This window comes from Bubalus bubalis, chromosome 13, assembly GCF_019923935.1.
Source record: "Bubalus bubalis isolate 160015118507 breed Murrah chromosome 13, NDDB_SH_1, whole genome shotgun sequence".
NCBI lineage: Eukaryota > Metazoa > Chordata > Mammalia > Artiodactyla > Bovidae > Bubalus > Bubalus bubalis.
The window spans coordinates 22,031,512-22,056,751 of record NC_059169.1 but is presented as its reverse complement, the minus strand read 5'-3'; the positions used below and the strand labels follow the sequence as shown (position 1 = coordinate 22,056,751).

Below are 25,240 nucleotides of genomic sequence, written 5' to 3'. Positions count from 1 at the left end.
AGTTTGCTGAAGGAGCCATACTGAAGTTAATTCAGTGGCGTGTTTTGTTGGAATATGTTAAAGACTTATTATATTGTAATTAAAACATTAAATATACAAGGGAGTTGGACAAAAATGGTAGAACATAATACTTGAGACTATCTTTTAAAATTTACCTGCTTACACTGTATTCAAAAGTATGTTCTTTTATTCAATACATATTTACAGAGTCCTAATAGTGAATGGGCTTCCCAGTTGGCACTAGTGGTAAAGAACCTGCCTGCCAACACAGGAGACCAAGAGATGAGGGTTCAATCCCTAGGTCGGGAAGATGCCCTGGAAGAGGGCATGGCAACCAACTCCAGTATTTTTGCCTGGAGAATCCCATGGACAGAGGAGCCTGGCAGGCTACAGTCCATGGGGTCACAAAGAGTCAGACACAACTGAGTGGCTAAGCAGAGCAGTACATGACAAATAAATATTTAATACACTATTAGGTAGTGATGAGAAAACTATAACAAGGTAAGATCTGAAAATATATGTGTATATTACATATCTGTGCTGCTTGCTGAGCTTTAGACAGTATGCTCAGAGTAGAGCTTGTTGAGAGGAGACTGGCCAGAGGCATAAAGAAAGTGACCAAAGAATTCATGGGGATGTCTGGAGAAAGCACATTTCTGACAGAGGGAATATCACATTCAAATGGCCTGAGGTAGGAGCGTGCTTGGCATTTTCAACAGACTGACATTTGAATGGCATTTTGTCTGCGCTGGAGTGAGGGAAGGAGGAATGGAAAGATGTACCTTTCTAGAGCTAAGCAGGTGCCAGATTTTACAATACTTGCAGGCCTGATAGGACCTTACGATTTTATTCTAAGTGATATAGCAAGCTTTCAGAGTGTTTGAGCAGGAGAGCATCTTAATCAGATTTACATCATAAATGTGACTGCTCTGATTCTTACATGGAGAGGCAGAGATGGAATAAAGAAAACAACTAGGAAGATCTTGCAGTTGTCTACAGCAGCATCAACATTGCTTGGGACCTCGCTAGAAATGAAGATTCTCAGGGACCACCCTACCCCTACTGGAGTGCATCCCCAGGTGAATCTCAAACTTTCAAGCTTGAGAAGAACTGATTTAGACAAGAAATGAGGCTGGCTTGAGTAAGGTTGTCCAGGCAGAGGTGTTATCCAGAGGTAGGATACTGGGTATATTTTAAAATTGTGATTTGCTGATGTTTTATACGTGGTTGTGAGATAAGAGAAGGGTGAACCGTGTGCCTTGTATTGCAAAAAAGAAACAGAGTGTCAGAGACTTCTTGGAGGGGTTGGAAATCAAGCATATAGGCAGAGGTGCCTTTAGATATACATGGAAGAGGTTGGACATGTGTACCTGGAGACTAGAGATTGGGGCTAGAAATTGGGAATCTATCAGCATAGAGATGGTGTATACATACATCAGACTAGAAAAGATCTGGAGAAGGAAATGGCAATCCACTCCAGTATTCTTGCCTGGAGAATCCCAGGGAAAGCAGGGCCTGATGGGCTGCCGTCTATGCACAGTCGGACATGACTGAAGCGACTTAGCAGAAGTAGCAGCAGCAGAAAAGATCACCCGGAGAATGAGTAGCTGGAGAAGAGGACGCCCAAGGGCTGAGGTCTGAAACAGTCCTACACTGGGCTCAGGAAGAAGAGAAACATCCAAAAACCAACATTTAACAGTGGATCCCGGGTGAAGCTATAGGATGATAATCAGGAACATTTGGCGTCTTGGTGCTCCTAGCATCAGATAAAGACACCATCAGAAACTTATGAACTGCTCATGAAATAATTGGTTTACTCATTTATTTCCTCCATTACACTCTAAGCCCTTCAAAACGGTGTCAGAATAATGTCGAGCATTGGAAAGGTGTTAAAAATAAGCCACTGGATAAATGAAGAAGGATCGCCTGTTTTATGTTAGTACATTACTTGGCATTTTTAGGACTCCCAGATTTATGTGATTCCGAATCTCGTCAGGCTCTGGGTCATCTGGTTTTTTGCACATGATTACTCACCTAAGTGCTCTTGGTAACTTGGGTGGAAACCTTTGCCATTATGTTTAATGTCCCCTGCCAGTTTCAGTGCTTTAGCATTCCCCCTTTGCTGTTTGGATGTAAATATTCACAATCCTCCCTTTTCTTGCAGTGCTTTCTTATCTGTCTCTGACAAAATTCACATACATTTTTACAAAGAAGGAATATTTTATCCCCTAATAGCTTTTAGTCCCAAAGGTATGTTTCTTGATAGATAATCTGAAGAGCAAAAAGTGGAACTCTTGATGTTTTGCAAACAACTGATTTGGGAAATCACATTTACTATATTGTGATCTATTTTTCTAAGAACCAGACAAGAACTTAGAAGCAAGACTCATAAGTCAAACTGTAGGCTTTTATTTGAAGTATATTTGCTTTGATCATTAGAAGATCAACCTGGAGAAGGGAAAGGCTACCCACTCCAGTATTCTGGCTGGGAGAGTTCCATGGACTATATAGTCCATGGGGTTGCAAACAGTTGGACACTACTGAGCGACTTTCACTTCACTTTCACTTCCTTCCCAGAGGTTTAGGCTAAAGGTCCCAGGTCTGACACATTTGGTTGCAGGGATCATGAATTGGCAGGGTGGGAGGGGGCTGTGATTAGGAATATAGGATGATATAGGGGTTCATCAATGAGTAGTCAAAGAGCTGGAACTCTTAGGTTTTGTTTGTCAGTATCAGCTTAATATCATGTAAAAGGCAAGTCACAATCAAGTGTTCTTGTTGGTGGGATTTAAAACAGAAGAACATACTCCAGCATGTACTCTATATTAAATGGCCAAGCTTGATTTAGAATAAAGAGTTTAAATATATTTGCTTTCATATCACTCACACTGGTTCTGGCTCCCTGAACGCGTGCTTAATTGCTTCAGTCATGTCTGATTCTTTGTGACTCTGTGAACTGTAGCCCGCCAGGCTTCTCTGTTCATGGGATTCTCCAGGCAAGAATACTGGAGTGGGTTGCTGTGCCCTCCTCCAGGAGATCTTCCGGACCCGGGGATTGAATCCGTGTCTCCTGCATCTCCTGCATCGGCAGGCAGGTTCTTTACCACTAGTGCCACCTAGGAAGCCTTGCTGGGAAGAAGGCTTCACTGACATTTCTGTGTCCAGCTGTTGGTGTGTGTGTGGAAATTGGGTGAAGAGTAAGAGGACCTGAGAGGGGAACCTTAAGAGGTAAGTGGGAACTTTCAGGAAAGAGAGGAACCCAAGAGCAACTTAATCCCTCTCAGTTCAGTTCAGTTCAGCCGCTCAGTCGTGTCTGACTCTTTGCAACCCCATGAACCATAGCACGCCAGGCCTCCCTGTCCATCACCAAGTCTTGGAGTCCATTGAGTCAGTGATGCCATCCAGCCATCTCATCCTCTGTCGTCCCCTTCTCCTCCTGCCACCAATCCCTCCCAGCATCAGAGTCTTTTCCAGTGAGTCAACTCTTCGCATCAGGTGGCAAAGTATAAGAGTTTCAGCTTCAACATCAGTCCTTCCAATGAACAGGACTGATCTCCTTTAGGATGGACTGGTTGGATCTGCTTGCAGTCCAAGGGACTCTCCAGAGTCTTCTCCAACCTCTGGTTTTTATCAATTAAAACATTAAAAATACCAGTTATATTCAACAAATTCAAAGAAATGGTTGTTGATCACACAATTGTTCACACAGTTGTGGATGACGTAGGCGCTATAAAGAGCTGTTCATCGTAAGCCCTGATCTCAGGCTGATTACAGGAAGTAGAAGTGATTGGTTGTCTTCCAAAAATAAGCAACTGGTATTTATATCTTGATAAATATTAACCTTCTTCTTCCATTTTTTCTTTTCCCTTTCTTTTCTCCTTCGTAGTTTGAGTTGACATACACACTTATTGTTCTCAGGATAAAAGCATTTCCAGGGGATATCCAGCCATTTTCAGCAGAATGGTGTGACTGTTACTTAGAAAGGAATGAGGTGGGTGGCACATACTAAGGCAATAGGGCAAAACCATACAAGACACGAGGTGAAATATGATGTGACGTAAACAGAGTGATAGACTCAGGGAAGGGCGGCCATGTTAATCTGGGCAAGTCAGGGACAGGCAGTCTTTGGATTAGCCTCAAAGGATAAACAGGGTGAGTGTGCGAGAGGCTGGGTCAGATGAGCAGTGGACTGACAACGGGAGATGTGGTACCTGGGATGTGAGTAGGAGACAAGGGTGTCACTGGAACTCAGTTTAAGGTGGAGTTTTCCTTCACTCTAGGGACTGGCTTGTTAGAAAGTCTTTGAGCAGAGAAGTGATGTAATTAGAACTATAGTCTAAGAAGATAAATGGGGAAGAATTTACAGAGTCGAGTCTGGTATGAAAGTTCGAAACAGAGAGATAGTGGTATTGGTCCAGTCTGGAAGTGGTGAGGTCCTGAGTGGTAGGGGGCTGATGGAGGTTATTGAGTGGAATGAAAATAGAAAGGACACGATGGGTATGGATATATAGAAATATTGGGAAGGAGAATATTGGGATGTGAAAAATAGGACTGAGTAGTGATTGGGGTACAGGTCAACCCAAAGGAAGGATTCTGGGGCAGGGAACTGAGAAAATGAGGGTGTCTTACGTAGAACTAAGGATGCCATGAGCAAGAGCTGGTGTGAAGAGGAGGACGGTGAGTTTCATTCTGCACGTGTTCCTGGAGCAGGTACAGGGGGACATGCCCTACAGCCAGCGGCAAAGATAGGCCTGGACTTGGGAGAAGTGCAGAGAGCGATGTGGTCCTTACTTGTTGCAAGGTAATAAATGAAACTGGATGATATAGTAGCATCCTTTTAGGTAAATTTATATAATTAATATTCCAGCTCATTGAAAGAAAGCTCAGATTTTAACTAAGTAATATACGGAAATACAATACATTTCCTTTTGTCTCCTGTAGAGCAAGGATTCAAGATAATTTCCTTGAATGAAGTTTGTTGCAAGAACTCTGTTGAAAACAGCTTTGTGACTCTAAAGGCAGACGCTTCTGTAAGTGTGAACCATGATCCAGTGAAGAAGGCATTTCCCTTTCAGGCATGACACGTGTTTGATTTCCAAGGGCAAGACTTTCTCATCTGATTGCCAGCCTCCCTAATTAGGAGGCCTTGAAGATCATTGCCTCAAGGTTGTTCAAGCTGAAAAAGCATTCACAAGCACAAACATATTTTATGTCCAGTCAAAGTCGCTTTAGTTGACTGAACACCGTTAACGTTATCATAGAGACTTACCGGGAGCTCCAGGCAAACACTGCCAGCAGCATTGGTATTCAGGACAAAGACAGCCATCAGTGTAAATTCTTGTCTACTATGCAAGGTGTATCTTTTGATCTTTTCAGAAAGAGCTAGAAAATTGGATGGTATTTGCAGGAGCCTTTCAGCTGAGAAATGTCAATAATGTAATCGTGTTGAGACCAGTACATGGAATTGACTTGTTGGGAGATGGATACAGGTGCAAGGATGATATGTGTATCTGATTATTATATAGAACTGAGTTTGGGTGGGAGATGCAGGGTCGCCAGGCTTCAGCAGGAAGCACCGTTAGGAGAATGTGATGAATCTTCTAAGCAGATTTCTGTTTTTAGAAAACAGAAAGAAATAAGAAAGTAAATTTCTCTCTCCTATTTGCATGTGTAGCCTATAACCCTGTTTCTTCCATTTGGAGGATTATGTGGTGGCTAGAAAGCTCTCTTTCCCTCAGAGTGAATCACCTTGACTGTGTACTGAATTTCTGCAAGTGGAACGAGTGGGGATTTTACGTTGCTCTTTGGTGGTTTATGGATGCTGTGGGCTGTGTCTGCCTACATTGAAAGCTGTATGCAAAATAGACAGCGTCCGTAAATAAAACTGTTCAGTTTTGTAATTGCATCAATGTACTTTTTATTTTACTTCTCCCTCCTCTCTATTAAGCCCTTTGGAATGATAATGAAATGTGTTTCTCGTTACCCACTATTGAATTATCTGTGAGTAGAAAGGAGATAAAAAATAATCCAGAGAATCCTAACAACATCAGTTTGTTTCATGCTTGACTCTGTCTCTCTCGACAGATAATGGTTTCGGCACCACAGTATTCTTTGGACAAAATGAGTATTTTATCTTAAAAATGTAAGGAGTTCTATAATTGAACACCACAGTTCTTTGAGTCACACTAGAATTTGAACTTACATATGTTAATGTAATCTGACAATCTCTGAGATTTTACTCACGTATATCTTGGAAGATCTAGGAGCTGACTAGTTGGAAGCGACCTGTGAGTGGCTTTTTCATGGGACACGGGGCACCAGTAAACCTTCCCCTTCCTAGAAAGACGTCCATGATTATAAGCCTCATGGCAATCGTGAACATTTTTTGTGTTAACAATGTACCTGAGATTGCTGTCAGTGCTTCTTTGCATTCTCTCATATGGCCTATGAGACAGTCAATATTATCATCCTTTTTTTTAATGCCTGAGAAAAGTGAGACAGAGAGAAGTTCAGAAGATCTCACAGATTTTAAGTAGTGGCAGCTTGGCTCCGGAGCCTGCACAGAACTCACCTCAAAGCAGTTAATAATGATTTGAGCTGCTAATTTTGTCATGTAGGAATATGCAGTCATCATCCAGTACACATTTCTGGAGGTCCTAACACTAATTGATCTGTGTTTTTTCTCAAAAGAGAGAACATTTTAGAAGGTGGATACCTTCTGTTGTTTCTATGACTTCTGGGAAAATAAATTTAACTGTTTATGCATTTTATATCATATGGCTTCAGCAAGTGTGAAGACTTCCTAAGAGCAGAGGTTTTGATTTTTCTGGTTGTTTTTGCCCATCCCTGTGGTTTTCAGTGCATTACCAAGTAACAGATGCTGAATCAGTCCCAATGTTTTAATTGTGAAAATTCAGTTGGTTGATTGTAAGACTGTGGATAAAGTAAAGTTAGATATATGTCTTTGTGTGTATGTGTACATGGACATATGGATGTGCATTTATAATAAATATATATTTGAAAAAATACTTGAGTGCACAAGCTGCAATAATAGGTTACATATGAAAATGGTATCACTATGCCTGGAGTTTAAATATCATTAAGTATATTTTGAAGTGCTTTTAAAATCTGGCGCATGTTTCTGAGGCATTGGAGACATGAATTCAAAAGTTGATCGCTAATGTGAATAAACAGTTTATGATAACACCATGGGTCTGAGAAGAGGTTATCTGGTTTACCTGGAGGAAGGTAGGGTGAGCCAAGAACTCGACACCCAGAGAGCCTGTGGGTCTCTCTACTGTACGTCATTGTGTTCAATGCAGAATAGATGCTGGATATTTTGAACACTTAATTTCTTGATGTCTGTGTTTTACTGTCTTGAGTAAATGGTAGGTAATTGGGCAAGAAAAACATTTTAAAACTTTAAACATGTTGTTGGAAGAGAAACCATCAAAATGCAAGCTGTTCTCCTTCCCTGGCTCCTGGATTAAACGTAGACATTTTAAACTACTTACCCCGAGTTACTGGGAGAAAAGAAAATTTTTTCAAGAAGAAATTTAGAATCACTATTATACAGAAAATCTTTTTCTCCTTGAGAGAGTCTGAGAAGGAACATCATTCCAGAAGCTACTGTTTCCAGTTTAAAAACATCAGAACAGGATAAAGAGTGTCTCCTACTGAGAAGAAAGTGGAGACCAGGCGGATTACTGAAACCCCAGAGTGAAAACCACTTAGAGAATCAGTCAAGCTTAAGGGTGTAGTGGGAATTTGGAGACTGGATGGGAACATAGACCCTCTACTCCATGTCAGTCCTAAAGGAAATCAGTCTTTAATATTCATCGGAAGGACTGATGCTCAAGCTCCAATACTTTGGCCACCTGATGCAAAGAACTGACTCATCGGGAAAGACTGATGCTGGGAAAGATTGAAGGCAGGAGAAGAAGGGGATGACAGAGGATGAGATGGTTGGATGGCATCACTGACTCAATGAACATGAGTTTGAGTAAGCTCTGGGAGTTGGTGATGGACAGGGAGGCCTGGCGTACTGCAGTCCATGGGGTTGCAAAGGGTCATACACGACTGAGTGACTGAACTGAACTGAAATGACTCCATGTAACCATAGTGGTGGGCAAAAAAAACAAAAACAAAAACAGAAGTCAGGGGTGCAATACAGGACATGGCTCTTAGGGATCTATAGCCAGAGAGTGGGTTTGTGAGTGCATGACAAAAGCACACCCCCCTCAGAGCAGACAGACAGCACCACAGAATGAGAGGACAGTTCATCATAGTCCCAGTGTCAGTGCATTCGAGGCTAGGAGCACGTATAAAATAATGTAATGGATTTATGAGATATGAGACTATTGTTGTGCAGTGTATGTATGTGTATCTGAATAAAAATGGGACCCCTCCACATTAGATATGCAGGAAAACAGAATCTTTCGTTTTCTGTAATGGATATTAATCTCCTCTTGCCCTCCTTGGTAGAGATGGTGGAAGTGGGATGGAAGTTTTTTGAATTGGTGTATTCACATTGTATCAATCTCCTCCAAAATACCTTTTTTTATTTCCAAGCACTTTCCACCAGATACTTATCCAGTAAGTTCATAGTTTTACGTCCTATAGTAGTTTCTCCTCTGTCTCTTCCCTTCCATACACAGGGGAAGACCTAGGGGTCTCTGTGGGAGTGGATATGGAGGTCCTTTGATTATGTCTTGCTCAAGGTGAGGTTAGTGCTCTGGTGCTGGGTTGTGAATGCTGCCATCTACTGTGGAGGGTTTGATCTAATTGTATCCTCTGAGATCTTGCTTGTGTTTTTCTTAAAATCTGCAAATTGGGTCCCTGTCTTGCTGACCACCTCTGACTTGGTCACACAGATTCCCTCTGAAATCTGGCTGTGATCTATATTTGTTCATCAACTCAGGTGTACCATCCTTTAACCCTAGGCTTCAATGCCCTTGGTTTCCACCAGCCTTCAGACCTCAGACCTCATGGGTCCTCTCTTTCTGCTTGCTTGAACTTCTGAAACTTTCCTGCCATGCATGGACCAGAGGACCCAGGAGGAGTTTTCCTCCTAGAGTTCTAAACATGGAAAATGTTCAAAAGTACATGGCTTCTGTCTGTTCCCATCCCATTTCCAAGGTATTAGGCCAAGTGAAGAAGATTCTGGCAGCCTGATTCTCCTACCTTTTTCTCTAATTCTTTCCCACAAGCTCCTGTTACAAAAAGCATTTCCTGCTGTGAAGACTTGGCCTCTGACATAGAAACCTCATCCAAGGAAATACACATCATATCATTGATATTCATGAGCTCCAGATCAGACTTGGGTTGTGGGACAACAGGAGATTAAATGCATTTTTTTCTTTTTTTAACTTTTGGGAATATTTTCCAAACCTACCATGAACAGGTGCTGCATATATTAAGAAAATAAAAAATAGTATTTAAAAGTTCCACAGAACATAACTGAAAAAAAAATCATTTTTCTGTTTATAGAAGTACCCCTTCTTCTACTGTGAAATGTAAGGCCGTGCAAATGCTAATAGACTGAGATGGATGAAACATACAGGATCAGCAGTACTGGTTGAGCAGAAAACTTTGGGCATTGAAAATCTGACTTCAGTAAGTGTCCAAGCCTCTAGGTCACTGTTCTTTCAGAGATGTTGCCCATCGAAGCAGACAGTCTCCACTGGTAGAATTCTAAGAGAAGACAAAGATCACTCACTTGGAGGAGTGTCTCTGAATGTTGTGTCTACTCTCCATTGTTTTTCTTTCACCTAGAGAATCATTGTTGTTGTTCAGTTGCTCATTTGTGTCCCACTCTTTGTGACCCCATGGACTGCAGCACTCCAGGCTTCCCCGTCCTTCACCATCTCCTGGAGTTTGCTCAAACTCATGTCCATTGAGTCAGTGATGCCATCCAACCACCTCATTCTCTGTTGTCCCCTTCTCCTGCCTTCAATCTTTCCTAGCATCAGAATCTTTTTCAGTGAGTTGACTCTGTGCATCAGGTGGCCAAGGTATTGGAGCTTCAGCATCAGTCCTTCCAGTGAATATTCAGGGAGAATCATGCCATGTCTCAATAAGTGATGGATTAGTACTGATAGAAGAGCCTTGTTTTTGTTAGAAATAAGGTGACTTTCACAACTTCTGTTTGGGGGATGCAGTCGGGGGTGGTATTTGTGGGGATTAGTTAATTCTGTAATATCTCTGCTAATTCCCTTCCACAAACCACTTTGAATAAATAATCAAAGAGAACCTCATGGGCTTGTTATGTCAATTTACTGAATGCCTCCAGCTCTTCTGTACTGCAGATTACCTCTGCTTAGCTCTTCTGAGAGAGAAATTCTGGAGTTGCCAGTGTATGCCAGTAGTATGTTTTGGTTCTTCTCAACCAACACTTTTGCTTTTAAGTTTTCAAATGTTGGATCCAGTATACTATCTGCTTTGGTATTTGTGCCATGAAAGATGTATTACCTGTGGCTGGATCTCTTTAATCAGCAAGAGCTATACACCCAACAACGGGGAGAACAGAAGGATGGAAGGAAGCATTTCTGACTGCATCAGGGCCAAATAATGTTATGAGGAAGGTGTTAAATATGTTAAATATTGTCGGAATGGTTTTACAAAAAGAAAAAACTGTATGATGGAGTTCAGCTGTGCATACTGTTAGGTACTTAATAAATTCCAAGGAAATAGGGGTAGAATTGGATTGACTAAACTGATAGGTAATAGGAATTTGGAAGTGACTTTATCAATGTGTAGCCACTCCCTTCTCCAGGGTATCTTCCTGACCCAGGGATCAAACCCAGGTCTCCTGCATTGCAGGCAGATTCTTTACCCGCTGAACCACTAGGGAAGCCCTACTTTATCAATAGGGTGTGAAGTTTGCAGTCTTAACGTAGAAGGGATTTTTCTAATATTCTAACTTACTTTACTAATCTTCAGAAAGCAACTGTGGTACATTTTGTCTTAAATAAATATTTCTCAAGGGAGTACTCAAGTGGCTATTAAAATTTTAAGCGCCCTGCATCTTTTTAAATAAATGCTTTTGCTTAGCAAGTACAAATGCAAGTCTCCAAGATTCCCTCGCCCCACTGACTTCTGCCTTACAGAACAGTTTTCATTTTTAGGTGAAAAGAGAGGTCAGGATAGTTAGAAGTCTAAGTAATACTGATAAATGGCTATTTCCTAAATGGCTGCAAAATTTATTAGCATCTCTACTGAGACATTTCACAAGTACTAAATGATGTCAGTGGGTTTTGTGCCTTAGTAAATATCACTAATAAAGTTGCCAAAGAGATAACTCTTGTTGAATGAAGAAAAAATAATTTTTGTCTTAATCACCATGTGCAGAAATTAGAATGGAAAGATCAAGTTCATGGAAAATTTATGTCATATAGCTAGAGTAGCGAGAAAAAAAAACTCACTACTTACCGTGATGCATGGTAATCAGTAATTTTTTTTAAAACACTGAAGCAATCTTAATGTTTCCACATTTCATGAAGGAAATACTGTATTAATAAAACTGCTATTCAGGGTTAATTATTAGTTCTGCACATTGGTGTGATATGACATTTAGTAATGTTTTTCCCCCTTTTTTATTCCATTAGCCAGTGATAAGATAGTAAACACTACAAATTAAGTGAATCTTGTTTGAAATAAAAGACGTACATGTTCCTGAAATTTAAAACAACTTCCCTTATCTCACTTCTTATAGTGGGATCAGGCACATACAGTGAGGTCAATGACAAGCTCGTCTGTGGTTAACTCTCATTTCTGACCTTATTAATAAACCCTAGACCAGCATGTTTGACATCCTGCAGCACGTCTTCCTTCGGAGAAGGCAGTGGCACCCCACTCCAGTACTCTTGCCTGGAAAATCCCATGGATGGAGGAGCCTGGTAGGCTGCAGTCCATGGGGTCGCGAAGAGTCAGACACGACTGAGCGATTTCACTTTTCACTTTCATGCATTGGAGAAGGAAATGGCAACCCATTCCAGTGTTCTTGCCTGGAGAATCCCAGGGACGAGGAGGAGCCTGATGGGCTGCCATCTATGGGGTCGCACAGAGTCGGACACGACTGAAGCGACTTAGCAGCAGCAGCAGCACATCTTCCTTAGGGCTTCCTAGAGTCTCCTGAAGTTCAGGCTTTCAAAGGTGAACTTGTCATTTCTCTTCCACTCTCTTTGATGTCCTTCCTTGATACTTATCAGGAAATAAATTCTTCAGATTGTCTAATCTCTGTTACTGGCAACAGAATTCCCCTGGATCATTCTTTCCCATGACTGGTCATGTGTCAAGTTCTATCGATCTGGCTTTTCAGATCCTCTGTCTAATCCTCAATCCCTCATTTCCAAGCCCAGTCTCATTACTTCAATGCTAGTAGTCAAGTATTTTGCCTTTTAAATTCAACAACAATACTTTACACACAAGTATGATGATACAGAGAACTGTTATGTTATAGTATGAATACCCTCATCTTAAAGAACATGTACATGTGTGTGTTTTAATGAAACATAGACTCTAAATTTTAGAGAAACCCTTAACCTAATTATTTTATGAGAACAATTGTGTTTTCTACTTGGCAGTGAAGTAGTGATCTCTGTTAATGAACAGATGACTATGGGTGGCATTGCTTCTGATTTCTTCACCTGGCAGATTCTAACAATTTTTTTTTCTTGGAGAAAGCTGATATTATGTACATGTGATAATATAGAGACTGAAAGGCTCTTCTCCTGAATCATTTAGTTCCAGGAAAAAATATGATTCTGTATATAATAAAGACTTAGTGTGCTGTGTAATTGGAGAAGGAACTGGCAACCCATTCCAGTGTTCTTGCCTTGAGAATCCCAGGGTTGGGGGAGCCTGGTGGGCTGCCATCTATGGGGTTGCACAGAGTTGGACACGACTGAAGCGACTTAGCAGCAGCAGCAGCAGCAGCAGCAGCATGCTGTGTAAAATATAGGTGGAACATATTATTTATACTTTATCTTCTATCTTCAAGATTTTAGTGTTGTGGCAGTATTTTACAAGCTCAGACTGGGGTTCTGAATCAGGGGACAAGGCAAAAAAACAATCCAAGTTGTGGAGTGAGCGATAATGCTATATATCTCTTGTCAAATCGACAACCTGATTTGTCTGCAGCAAAACACAATCTGTGATTGCGTGGATCCCCTTGTGATTATGCCTCCTTCATGCCTCAGTTTTTCTTTGGATCACCATTGAGTTAACGCTTTGTAGTTACAGAATTCTGTAAATTCTATCCTACCTAGAAAACCTATCCTATTCTAGAAAACCCTACCAGGGTTTTATATCCTGAAAAGCCCCCAACAAAAAACAGAGAAATACTTGAAAGCAAGTAGAAGTGCTAGACAGCACATTTGGACATGTTGTCACTTGGTGTTAGCAAAACAAAAAACAATCAACTAAAGCTGATGGAGCAGCATGTCATCAACAATGACATTTCCAAACCTGATGTTACAGATAGGGGTTTTATTAGTTAATTAAATGTGTGCAAATTACATGCACTGTTGCGGATAATGTAGAAGAGGGCATGCATGCTTCATTGAAGCTCAATTTCCTTTCTAGAAATTATCACTGAATTAAATCACTTAACTTTCTAAAATCAGCCTCCTGTGTTTTTCCGGTCTTTTTATTCTATATTCCTGTGCATTTTTCACTAAAAAGTTTAGTTTGTTTACTGCTCAGTAAGTCTTATAATATTTTGGTGGGAAATGTTAGGGGGAAAAAAAATTCTGACTCAAACAGAGCAGAATGCCAGTGATCTGTAATCCATGTATTTGAGTGGGTTTGAGATATAGCAGGGACACTGAAAAATTTGAGCAAGAACTTATGTCATATTGATTTGTAAGCTAAATTTCATTACCCAATTTTCTACCACTCCCATGACTTTTGCTCTGATTTATGGATTTCTTTTTACTAAAATCAAGTAAATCAAACATTTATTTAAACTCCTAGTCTGTTTTCTAATTTATACTGTTTCTACCTTTTCCAATTTCTAACTCCCTCACTTATTCATTCAGCAAATATTTACTGTCTCTAAGATACAGTGGACACTGTTCTTGATGCTGGGAATGTGCTGGTGATTACAAAAGAAACACTGTCCCAACCCTTGGGGAGCTTATTCATTATTTGTGCTTTTCAAACTTAAAATTTCATCATCACTAAAAAGCATTTCATTGCTTATTTGAGGTTGCAGTAGTGGAATCTTGTTTTAAAAAGAACTGTACATTCCGAATTTTACTGCAGAAGCTTGCCTTTTAAACTACTATCAGAAAGAAATCCAGCCCTTCTAAAGAACAGCATTAATTGTGCAACAGTTAACCTGATACTAGTGATTATATATCACAAAGAGAAACAAATCTCTCCCCCCTGTTTCACTCTTGATAATAATAACTTACATGTTCTCCCAGAAAATTTCCTTTTTTAATATTGCTAGAGGATTGTCTTTTCTGTTCATCTTTCCAAAATTTTTCTAAAGTTCTAGTTGTTCTACCATTTGTTGAGAAATAGTTGTTGAAGTCTTTTAACCATGATTGCTAAGTTGTGTATTTTGCCTTTCTGTTCTTGTTTTGTGGCTCTGTTTTTTGGTGCATATATAGTTAAGATTGTTATGTCTTCTTGGTAGAGTGGCCCTGCTATAATTATGTAATGTCTTTCTCTGTCTTTGGGAATTTTATTTGCTCTGAAGTCTATTCTATGTAATGTAAAAATATATACTCCTGCTTTCATTTGGCAATAATATATGATGCAGGAAGTTCTGGCTCCCTATGTGGCCTCTACTGGCACTATGGAGCGAAGGCTGATGGATAGTGGTGAAGTGCTTGTTCCTTTCTAGATCTCCTCTGGCATCACCCACTGAGGAATGAAAGGAGTACCTTGTTACTAGTGGGTGAGGGTGAAGGACAGATTTGTCACATATTCTCCACTGATAACACAGATTAGGCCCTAACATATCAGTAGTTACATTAAATGTAAATGGTCTAAATATACTAATTAAAAGACAGAGATTGGTAGAATGGGTTACGGAACATTTCCCAACTTTTATGCTGTCTGCAAGAAAGCATCTACAAATGTAATGATACAGAAATGTTAAAAGTAAAAGGATGGAAAAAGATATATCATGCAAACATTAAGAAGAAGCATGAGTGTCTATATTAAGGAATAAATCCAACAGAAAAGAAAATAGCAAATTTAAATGTGAATGCATCAACCAATGGAACATTAAAAAAATTATATTGTGGTTCAAATTACATTTTAATTTTCTAAAGCAGGAATAAAAATGGTTTAGTCTTTATAGTCTATCATTTTGATAGACATTTTGATAGACATTTTGATTACATATTGATATCATGTAATGTTATTAATAAATAAAATACTAATTGATTATAGTCATATTTGGATGTTCTAGTCTGAGCAGAATTATAAACCCAAAAGTATGCTGATTTTTTTCAGATTTTCTATTATTTTAATGACATTTTAAGCAACAGTTTAAACATTTTTGCCACTTGAGAAAACTGTCAGTATTTTACGAGAAGGAATGAAAATACCAGAACTATAAAAAGAAATGTTCAAAAGCTTCAATCAGCCCTTTTGTTAATATTCCTAGCTTTAAAATTATCATCATTAAATCCATATCTATGAAGACAGTGTATTTCAAACAATCAGTATTCTCCATGGCCTGCTGTACCCAAGCTAACTGACAAGTAATTATGCAGATTGTGTCATTACTGTATTTTTTTTTAAATGCCAATAGACATTCCCTCCAAAGCAGCAAGAAACTACTTTTCAAATTCACTTAAATGACACACATTATTCTGCCTTTCTCTGGCAGCCCTTTAATCATGCCCAGAGACCAATGGGTAGATGCCTTTAAATTGTGGAGGAGACAGGGTACAGTGTTGCATTCATTATTCTAGACAGTTGTCATCGTACTGAAATGAAAACTCTTCTTAAAATTTTAATTACAGTTCCAGAATTGGTATGCTCTTTTGGTTTCTAGATAATATAAAGATTTTTAGACATGAATTTGAGTAAACTCTGGGAGTTGGTGATGGACAGGGAGGCCTGGTGTGCTGCAGTCCATGGGGTTGCAGAGTTGGACACGACTGAGCGACTGAACCGAACTGAACTGAACTGATATGGCAAACATAAACACCTCCAGATCAGAGTCCCCCTTGTATTTCTTGAGTAAAGCAGACTTATAAATACTTTCATAATTTGAAGTCATAATGCCTAATTAAAGACAATGATTAAAAATAGTTATATTGTTTCAGTAAGAGAAAAATAGTCCCAAGGTTTTCTGTTAAAATTATAGAAGATCAAACTCAATAAAGGGATTGATTGTCCAATCATTAGAAACTTAAATGTAGTGAAGTTCTAGGGTTACTCATGTATAACTTCTTCAAGAGCCAGGTTTTATTAAAATTTGGCTTCTGTTGTTGAGGAAGAGGCTGGTGGGTGATTGGGATAACCTTTGGTTTGGCATCCTGACCTTTGGTTTAGCATACAGCCTGACACACTTAGTTAATTAGTGTTAGTCCGTCATGTCTTGACTCTTTGTGACCCCCATGGACTGTAGCCCGCTAGGCTTCTCTGTCCATGGAATTCTCCAGGCAAGAATACTGGAGTGGGTAGCCATTCCTTTGTCCAGGGAATCTTCTCAACCCAGGGATCAAACCTGGGTCTCCTGCACTTCAGGCAGATTCTTTATCATCTGAGCCACCAGGGAAGCCCTACAGCCTGACACAAGCATCAAGCAAATTATCAAGGATTACATTAAGTGGATTTTACCAGCCAAATCTGGTTAGCTTAGATAATTGGGTACATTTTTAATGTAATAATGAAGGATAATATTGGTTATTGTTTAACAAAATATTTCACATATAGATATAAGATTGTTAATTCCCCGTTTAGAAAAAATTCAGAATGGCTCAGTGCACTTCAGTGTTTAGAGAGATGGTCTTTATTCCCGTTTGTATTGACTTTGATATAGTGAAAAGAGGATCTGTGAAAATAAGAAAATTAGAACGCTAATGGATAATAGATGATCTCATAATTTTGATAAACTAGATCTACAGCAATGTGGGTGTTCATAACAGATCTTTATTCTATTTTTCCAAGTCTAAGTTGAAATTTAAAATAACTCTTAGTGTCTATATTACTTATTTCAAGGATAACAGAAAATCAGTTTCATGGCTAGAGTGTGTAATGATTCAGGATACATATATATATATATTTTTTTTTTAACTGCAGAATAATTGCTTTATAATACTATTTTGGTTTCTGTCATACATCAACGTGAATTAGCCATAGGTATACATATGTTCTCTCTCTTTTGAACCTCCCTCCCTAGGATATATTTAGTTTGAGAAAGACGCTTGTGGGGAATCGATAGTGAAACATCCTTTGGGTGGGCATCATACAACCTGCCACATACACCAGGCAGATTGCAAAGGATTATATTAAATGGATTTTATCTGCTATATCTAATTAGCTTAGATTTTGGGCTAAGTATTTGTGCAATAATGAGAGAATATTATCTCTTATTGTCAAACTTTATGATTTGGGTGATAGGGAAACAAATTAATGAAAAGTTTTATCAGTTATGAAGTATAATAAATAGTTTGATGGAAAAGTAACATCTTAAAATTGCAAGTTTTTTTATGATTGAATCTATCCATGTTTCATTTCAGTCTGATTGACTCATTCAACACCTGTGTGAAAACTGAGTGCACAGAATGAACCAGATAACTCTTTGCTCTACAAAGCTCATATGGTAGATGGGTGGCAGACAGTGAACCAATAAACACATAAAAATATAATCCAATATCAGGTAACAAGGCTAAGACGGAGACTGGATGCATGGCTGGAGAAAAGTGTAATGCAGTATCACATAGCAATACGCCCATGAGGAAATCAGAAGCTGATGGGAGCACATTTGTGTATGGGCTACATTGGTCTTACATTGGTAAAGCATTCCATCGTGTTATTTCTTGGCCTGTTTCTGGATTGATGAAAGGAACACATGTATACCTGTGGCGGATTCATTTTGATATTTGGCAAAACTAATGCAGTTATGTAAAGTTTAAAAATAAAATAAAATAAAAAAAATAAATAAATAAACAAATTAAAAAAAAAAAGAAAGTAAAGACTTACTTTGGTACTTGGTTAACTTGGATGGGCTTTGCTTTCATTAATTCATTTATTCTTTGTTTTTAAAATTTAAATTTATTATTTGAATTGAGGGATACTTGCTTTACAGAATTGTGTTGGTTTCTGCCAAACATCAACATGAATCAGTCATAGGTATATACATGTATATTTATATATATATCCCCTATATCCCCTCCCCCCTGAACCTCCCTCCCACCTTTCATCCTTTCAATTTTCATGTATGCCAAACACCTACTGTACATAAAAAGCTTTATGGTAGACATGTAATTTGGACAGAAGCACTGACCTCTAATTGGTAAGATACAATATGTAAATGGTAGTTTGTAGTAACAGGATAGAGCATTTCAGATCCCTTGAGAGATGTCAAGATTCTCCTTTGGGGGAGATGGTTTGTCTACAGTAAGTTTGCATGCTCTTTCTCTTCCCCCGTTCTCTCTGGGTCTTCAGTGTTTGTGAGAAGAAGTGCTTGAAAAAATTCTCAGCTGGGTTGCTTACACGTTGATATTGAGCTTCAGGTTTCAGGAAATGTAGGTTCACTCTTTGGACTTTCCACCAGTCATTTAACCTCTCTGTACCTCATACTCAGCCACAAAGTGAGGAGTATGGGGTATATACTGTTTTAGATCCTTTGGAATGCAGCTGATCCTGCATTCCATTATTTTAGCCATACACACACAAAAAAACAGGCACAGATACATTGAAATGTAGACATGTGACTTCATTTTGAGTCTCCTAAACATTTTTCCCCCCTTTTCTTGAATTCGGCCTTTTTCCAACAGAACAACATTTTCTGTTCGATATTGGAATCTATTAGAAGAACTTCACTTCAGTTGATGCCTTAGGATATCAGCTATATTATTGTTCATAAAATAGATAGAAATGATGACCAGCAGCCTATATCTGAGAGGTAGGTGATAGAATGCGTATAATTGGAAAATCATTCTTGAAGGACACACTGAACTGCGGCTAGTACTTGTGTGTAATTCTGTTGTGACCAGACAGATGGGTGACTATAAAGAAAATACCTTTCTATTCCCTTTTGAGACATATGCAGGGTCGTCCTTCCTTCCTACTGTCGTGGAGCTACATGCAATTAGCTACAGAATGTTAGCCACCCTGCTGGATGCAGCTCAACATCTCTCTCTGTGGTTTATAATAGTACGAAAGTGACATTAAACCTATCAAACAATGGTATTCAGGCAGCATGGCGTCACACAAGCCCAGCTGTTTGTGCTGGTGATTTTGTTTTTCACCAGAGGAGATTCTGGGGGGAAATTTAATGAGTGGACAGGCTTATGTTTACTTTTAATGAACCCCAAGTTAATGCTTGGGTCTTTTTCTGTCCGTTTAAATGTAGAGGAGCACATTTCACATCATTACAAAATAAACACACTAATACTCAACCTCTGTTCTTCATTCTGAGCCTCTGCTTCCAGTATTAATAGCTTCCTAGTAGGGAATGTTTGACATTGTTGCTAAACTCTAAACAGGGATCTAATTCAGAGGCAAATTAACATCAGCTTATATTTTGACTTTTAATTCCTCTGGCAACTGAAAAACAAACCAAGAAAAAAACAAATGACGTAATGAAAAAAAATGACCAGTGTTGAATCCATGAAGCCATCCCTTGCATGTATGCTCCGTTTTGCTTAGATTAGTATGTCCTCCATGACAATGAACTCTGTGAAAGCAAAAGATATAGGTCAGGTTAATATTATTAAAATGAATGCTAAAACCAGTGCCTAGAAGACTGAGCCATTCAGAACATTGTATCAAATAAAAACTTTTATTTTAATTCCATAGTTAGTTCCTGACTTATGATTTATATCTCTGTCTTTAGTTAAAGCTGAGGTCAGGTTTTATGGGTTTATAATTAGGTGACATTAGGTAAACATACCATTTGCCTTCATAATGTATCCTCTTTCAGTATGACCCAATAACAACAAAAAATGCCCAAGTTCTGTTTAGCAGTTATTTAATCATCAAGCAGTTAAGTTATTGATCATCTCTAACACCTCAAATCCTGTACAGAGATTTTAAGACGCACAAGATACAGTTGCCACACTCGAAGGGTTTAAATCTAATGTAGGGATCTAATGCATCCCTGACGTCTTTAGCATCATTCTGGTGATGTCATCAAATTCACATGGGGATCTTTTATAAAATAATTCTAAGTGGTCATACCAGGAGATTCTGATCCAGTGGGTCCAAGTTAAAACTCAGAAATCAGACTTTTCTAGAGGTCCCCTAATGATTTCATTAAATGTTCAGAACTGGCATTTTTTTAAAAATTGAAATTTAACATTTAACATGTAATATTTTATAAAAAGTGTACCTGTTAATTTGATGCATTTATATGTTGTAATACCATTGGTATTGTAAGAAAAATTAACATCTGTATCATGTTTCATAATTATTGTTTCTTTCTAATGGTTAGAATACAAAATTGGGAACTTCTGAAATAAGTCAAGTACTTTAGATTTGGGAGAAACTTAGAGAATATATATTCTAACACCTTCCCTGTAATGGAAAGCCTAGAGATTCCAGAGCTGGTGGTAGAACTCATAGAATTATGAGTCTTGATTAAGAATATTCCCTGTGTTCAAATACAGTTTCCATCTCTGCAGAAGCTAGGAAGTTGATGAGTAATAAGATCATTGATGTGCTTATTTCTCTACATGTCTGTCCAGGGCATCTTCTCCTTCAACAGAGAGTCTTTTCCTTGTGCTGGATGTGGAAGCGACCCAAGATACCAGTGAATAAGTACCAGTAATATTAAGTCATGGAAGAAATGATAAGAAGGGCAAGAAGAAGCTCTGAAGCAAAGCTTAAATATATTACTAGTATGGACTTTGCTGCTGTTTGGAAACTTGTAGCTAGTGTCACACCCCTGCAATAATTCAGCCTCTTTTAATCTCATCCTCCTCTATTTTAGAAACAGGTTGAATAAAAATAACAAAAAAAGGAGAGATAATGAAATAAAAATATTTAGCAAATTACTACTCTAGTACTTCCTAGATTCCTGTCTTCCTCATCAGTTAAGTTTTCACATGGTAAGCCCATTTTTTGTTTCATTGGTTGTTGTTGTTGTTCATTCATTAAGTTGTGACCCCATGAACTGCAGCACACCAGGCTTCCCTGTCCTTCACTATCTCCTGGAGTTTTCTCAGGCTTATGTCCATTGAGTTGGTTATGTCATCCAACCATCTCATTCTCTGTTGTCCCCTTCTCTTCTTGCCCTAAATCTTTCCCAGCATCAGGTCTTTTTCAGTGAGTTGGCTCTTCGCATCAGGTGGCCAAAGTATTGGAGCTTCAGCATCAGTCCTTTCAATGAATATTCAGGACTGATTTCCTTTAGGATGGACTGCTTGGATCTCCTTGCATTCCAAGGGTCTCTCAAGAGTCTTCTCCAGCACCACAGTTAGAAAGCATCAATTCTTGCTCAGCCTTCTTTATGGTCCATCTCTCACATCTGTACATGACTATTGGAAAAGCCAAAGTGAACATCTTAGCTGCTCAGTTGTGTCCAACTCTTTGCTACCCCATGGACTGTAGCCTGCCAGGCTCCACTGTCCATGCAAATCTCCAGGCAAGAATACTGAAGTGGGTTGTCATGTCTTTCTCCAGGGGATCTTCCCAACTCACGGATCAAACCTGGGTCTTCTGCATTGCAGGCAAATTCTTTACAGTCTGAGCCACCAGGAAAAACGATAGCTTTGCCTAAACGCACCTTTGCCAGCAAAGTGATGTCGCTGCTTTTTAACATGCTGTCTAGGTTTGTCATAGCTTTTCTTCCAAGGACCAAGCATCTTTTAACTTTGTGGTTGCAGTCACCATCTGTAGTGATTTTGGAGCCCAAGAAAATGAAATCTTAGTTTTATTGCTATATTAAGCTTAAAATGAAGGTAAGTTTAGCTGTCATTTTCATCATCCCATGAATAAAAAATTATTTTTTTACTCAAAATTAAGCCTGTGTCCAGAGACATGTTATGATGCATTAGGTCTCTGATTTTATCTTTAACTGCCTTATGTTTGAGGCGTGCAGTGGAATGCAGCCAGTGATGATCTAGTCATTGATAAGCAATCAGTTCTCCCATCAGTCAGCCTCTTTAATTGCCACATGCCCCTTCTTCCTTTGAAACCCATGTTATCCTGGCCTTTGTCAATTAAAAATAGCTCCTCTCTAATATGGCATAAGGCCTAATTAATTATTCATAAATTATTATTTTCCTGATTATTCTTCTGACTCTGATGTAAATGACACTAAAAGTCTAGGCTATTTCTGGAATGCATACGAGCAGACAAAACAATGGCGATAAGGGAGGCAAACCAAAGCTGTATTTGTGCGCAGCAGTGTAATAACAACACAAGCTCCGAGGAGAGAGATTTTTGCATTAACTTTGAGCACTGCTTAAAGAACTTGTGCTTCCCAATGTGCAGAAAGAGTATTTCTTTTTTTCCGCAGCTGTATTTAAATATTCGATGGAGTGATGAGGTTACACACGAGTAGAAGCCTGTCTGAGTGTATCTGGCTCTTCCTGTGCACTGCCCTCACCCCCACCAACACATACAAGGGAAAAGGAGAATGTGGGTCATCATAAATCCTCCAGTGTGCTCCTGCCACTGTTTTACAACCGCAGGGAAGAATGAGTCTTTCTCATCCTCCCTTCGCCCAGGGCAGCTTCAGAGGACCCTTGGCCTGATGGCCATCCTGGCTGTACAGCCTGTACGTGGAAGGGACCTGAAACTGGTCAGGAGCTCTTTGGCAGTCCTGCTTGTGTCCCCTGACCTCTCTTTCATAACAGCTTCCTGTGCCAGAGCCATTTGTTTAAAAACTTCCTTGCAGTGGACAGCAGAAGTTGGATAGAATGGGAAGGGGCCAGAAATGTGGGTTTTCCCTCTTGGCTACTTCCCAAGAGTATAACTGGTGAATCTAGGAATCTTTCCTGCCCTTGAGAGTGAAAATTAAAACTTTATAAAAGAAAAAAAACCCAACATGTTTGTACATGCTAGAATCTGTAGTAGGTGGTGGGTTATCTCAGAGTATGACTGACTGCATCTCTGATTACTTATGGAAGAGATATACATTTGGGGGTATGGACTGAGGTTGATGAGGAGAAGAGGATACAGAAAAAGCTTTTCCTGGTAATGCTTGCAAATGTTGTCTACACAGGTAGTAAGAACAGAGACCCTTCCCTGGAATACTGGCCTCAATCTTGGTTGTTACTGTGAGCTCTAGAGCTAGGAAAAGCCATGGTGTCAAGATAGCATGGGCCGCTTTCATTGAATTCATGTAACCCAGCCTCCCTTAAACATAATATCTGTTGTATAAAGCATATAATCATCAAAAAGAATTGAATGAGTATAGTACTGGACATGGGCTTCCCAGGTGGCTCAGTGGTAAAAAATCCACCTGCCAATGCAGGAGACGCAGGAGACTCAGGTTCAATTTCTGAGTTGGAAAGATCCCCTGGAGGAGAAAACAGCAACCCACTCCAGTATTCCTGCCTGGTAAATTCCATAGAGAATGAAAAAGTTGAGAGAGTGAAAAAGTTGACTTAAAGCTCAACATTCAGAAAACAAAGATCATGGCATCCGGTCCCATCACCTCATGGCAAATAGATGGATAAGCAGCGGAAACAGTGGCAGACTTTATTTTTGGGGGCTGCAAAATCACTGCAGATGGTGACTGTAGCCATGAAATAAAAAGACACTTACTCCTTGGAAGAAAATTTATGACCAACCTAGATAGTATATTGAAAAGCAGAGACATTACTTTGCCAACAAAGGTCCGTCTAGCCAAGGCTATGGTTTTTCCTGTGGTCATGTATGGATGTGAGAGTTGGACTGTGAAGAAAGCTGAGCACTAAAGAATTGATGCTTTTGAACTGTGGTGTTGGAGAAGACTCTTGAGAGTCCCTTGGACTGCAAGGAGATCCAACCAGTCCATCCTAAAGGAAATCAGTCCTGAATGTTCATTGGAAGGAGTGATGCTAAAGCTGAAACTCCAGTACTTTGGCCACCTGATGCGAAGAGTTGACTCATTTGAAAAGACCCTGATGCTGGGAAAGATTGAAGACAGGATGAGAAGGGGACGACAGAAGATGAGATGGTTGGATGGCATCACGGACTCAATGGACATGAGTTTGAGTCCATTTCTGGGAGTTGGTGATGGACAGGGAAGCCTGGGGTGCTGCAGTCCATGGGGTCTCAAAGAGTTGGATGTGGCTGAGTGACTGAACTAAACTGAACTGAAATTCCATGGACAGAGGAGCTTGGCAGCCTGCAGTCCTTGGGATTGCACAGAGTCGAAGATGATTGAGCGACTGAGCTCACACAAGTACTGAACTGAAAATTTTAATTTTAAAAATGCATTCAGGATTGTGTTTCCCAACTATATGGTGAAATAAAATCAAGATTTACATAATTATCATTAAATAGGGTAATTTGCTCAAAAGCTGCTTTGGTCTGTATAGATAATACCAGAAGTACTTTATTCCTGTCAAGCCCTTTGTTTTGTTTATGCTTTATATATCATATATTCTGTTATACTGTAGGATTCTAGCAGCAATACAGATAACCTTTGACAAAAGAAAACACTTGACAACTTTATGCATGCTTGTTAAGTCACTTCAATTGTGTCCAACTCTGTGCAATCCTATGGACTCTCTCTGTTGGATTCTCTAGGCAAGGATACTGGAGTGGGTTGCCATTCCCTCTTCCAGGGGATCTTCCTGCCCCAGGACCGAACCCACATCTCTTATGTCTCCTGTATTAGCAGGCAGGTTCTTTACCACTAGTTCCACCTGGGAAGCCCCTGACAACTTTATAAATGTTGATTAAACATCTTATTATTTAACTGCTGTATTATTTTGCTTTGTATTCTATGGCCAGTAACTCTCCATATGAAAATTTATTTTTCTGTTTGAACTATCCTTTTATTTCTACTCTGCATTTACTCCTTTGTTTCTACTGATTTTTTCCATGGGGACACCCCTAGTAGAATAGAGGGTATGTGGACTTCTCTTGTGGCTCAGTGGTAAAGAAT

At 39.4% G+C, this 25,240-nt stretch overlaps 1 protein-coding gene across 1 annotated transcript in view; it reads left to right on the top strand.

Annotated features, from left to right (window-relative positions):
- GPC6 (glypican 6) overlaps nt 1-25,240 on the top strand; it is a 1,252,059-nt gene that overhangs the window by 116,577 nt on the left and 1,110,242 nt on the right. The gene's annotated exons all lie outside the window — the stretch shown is intronic.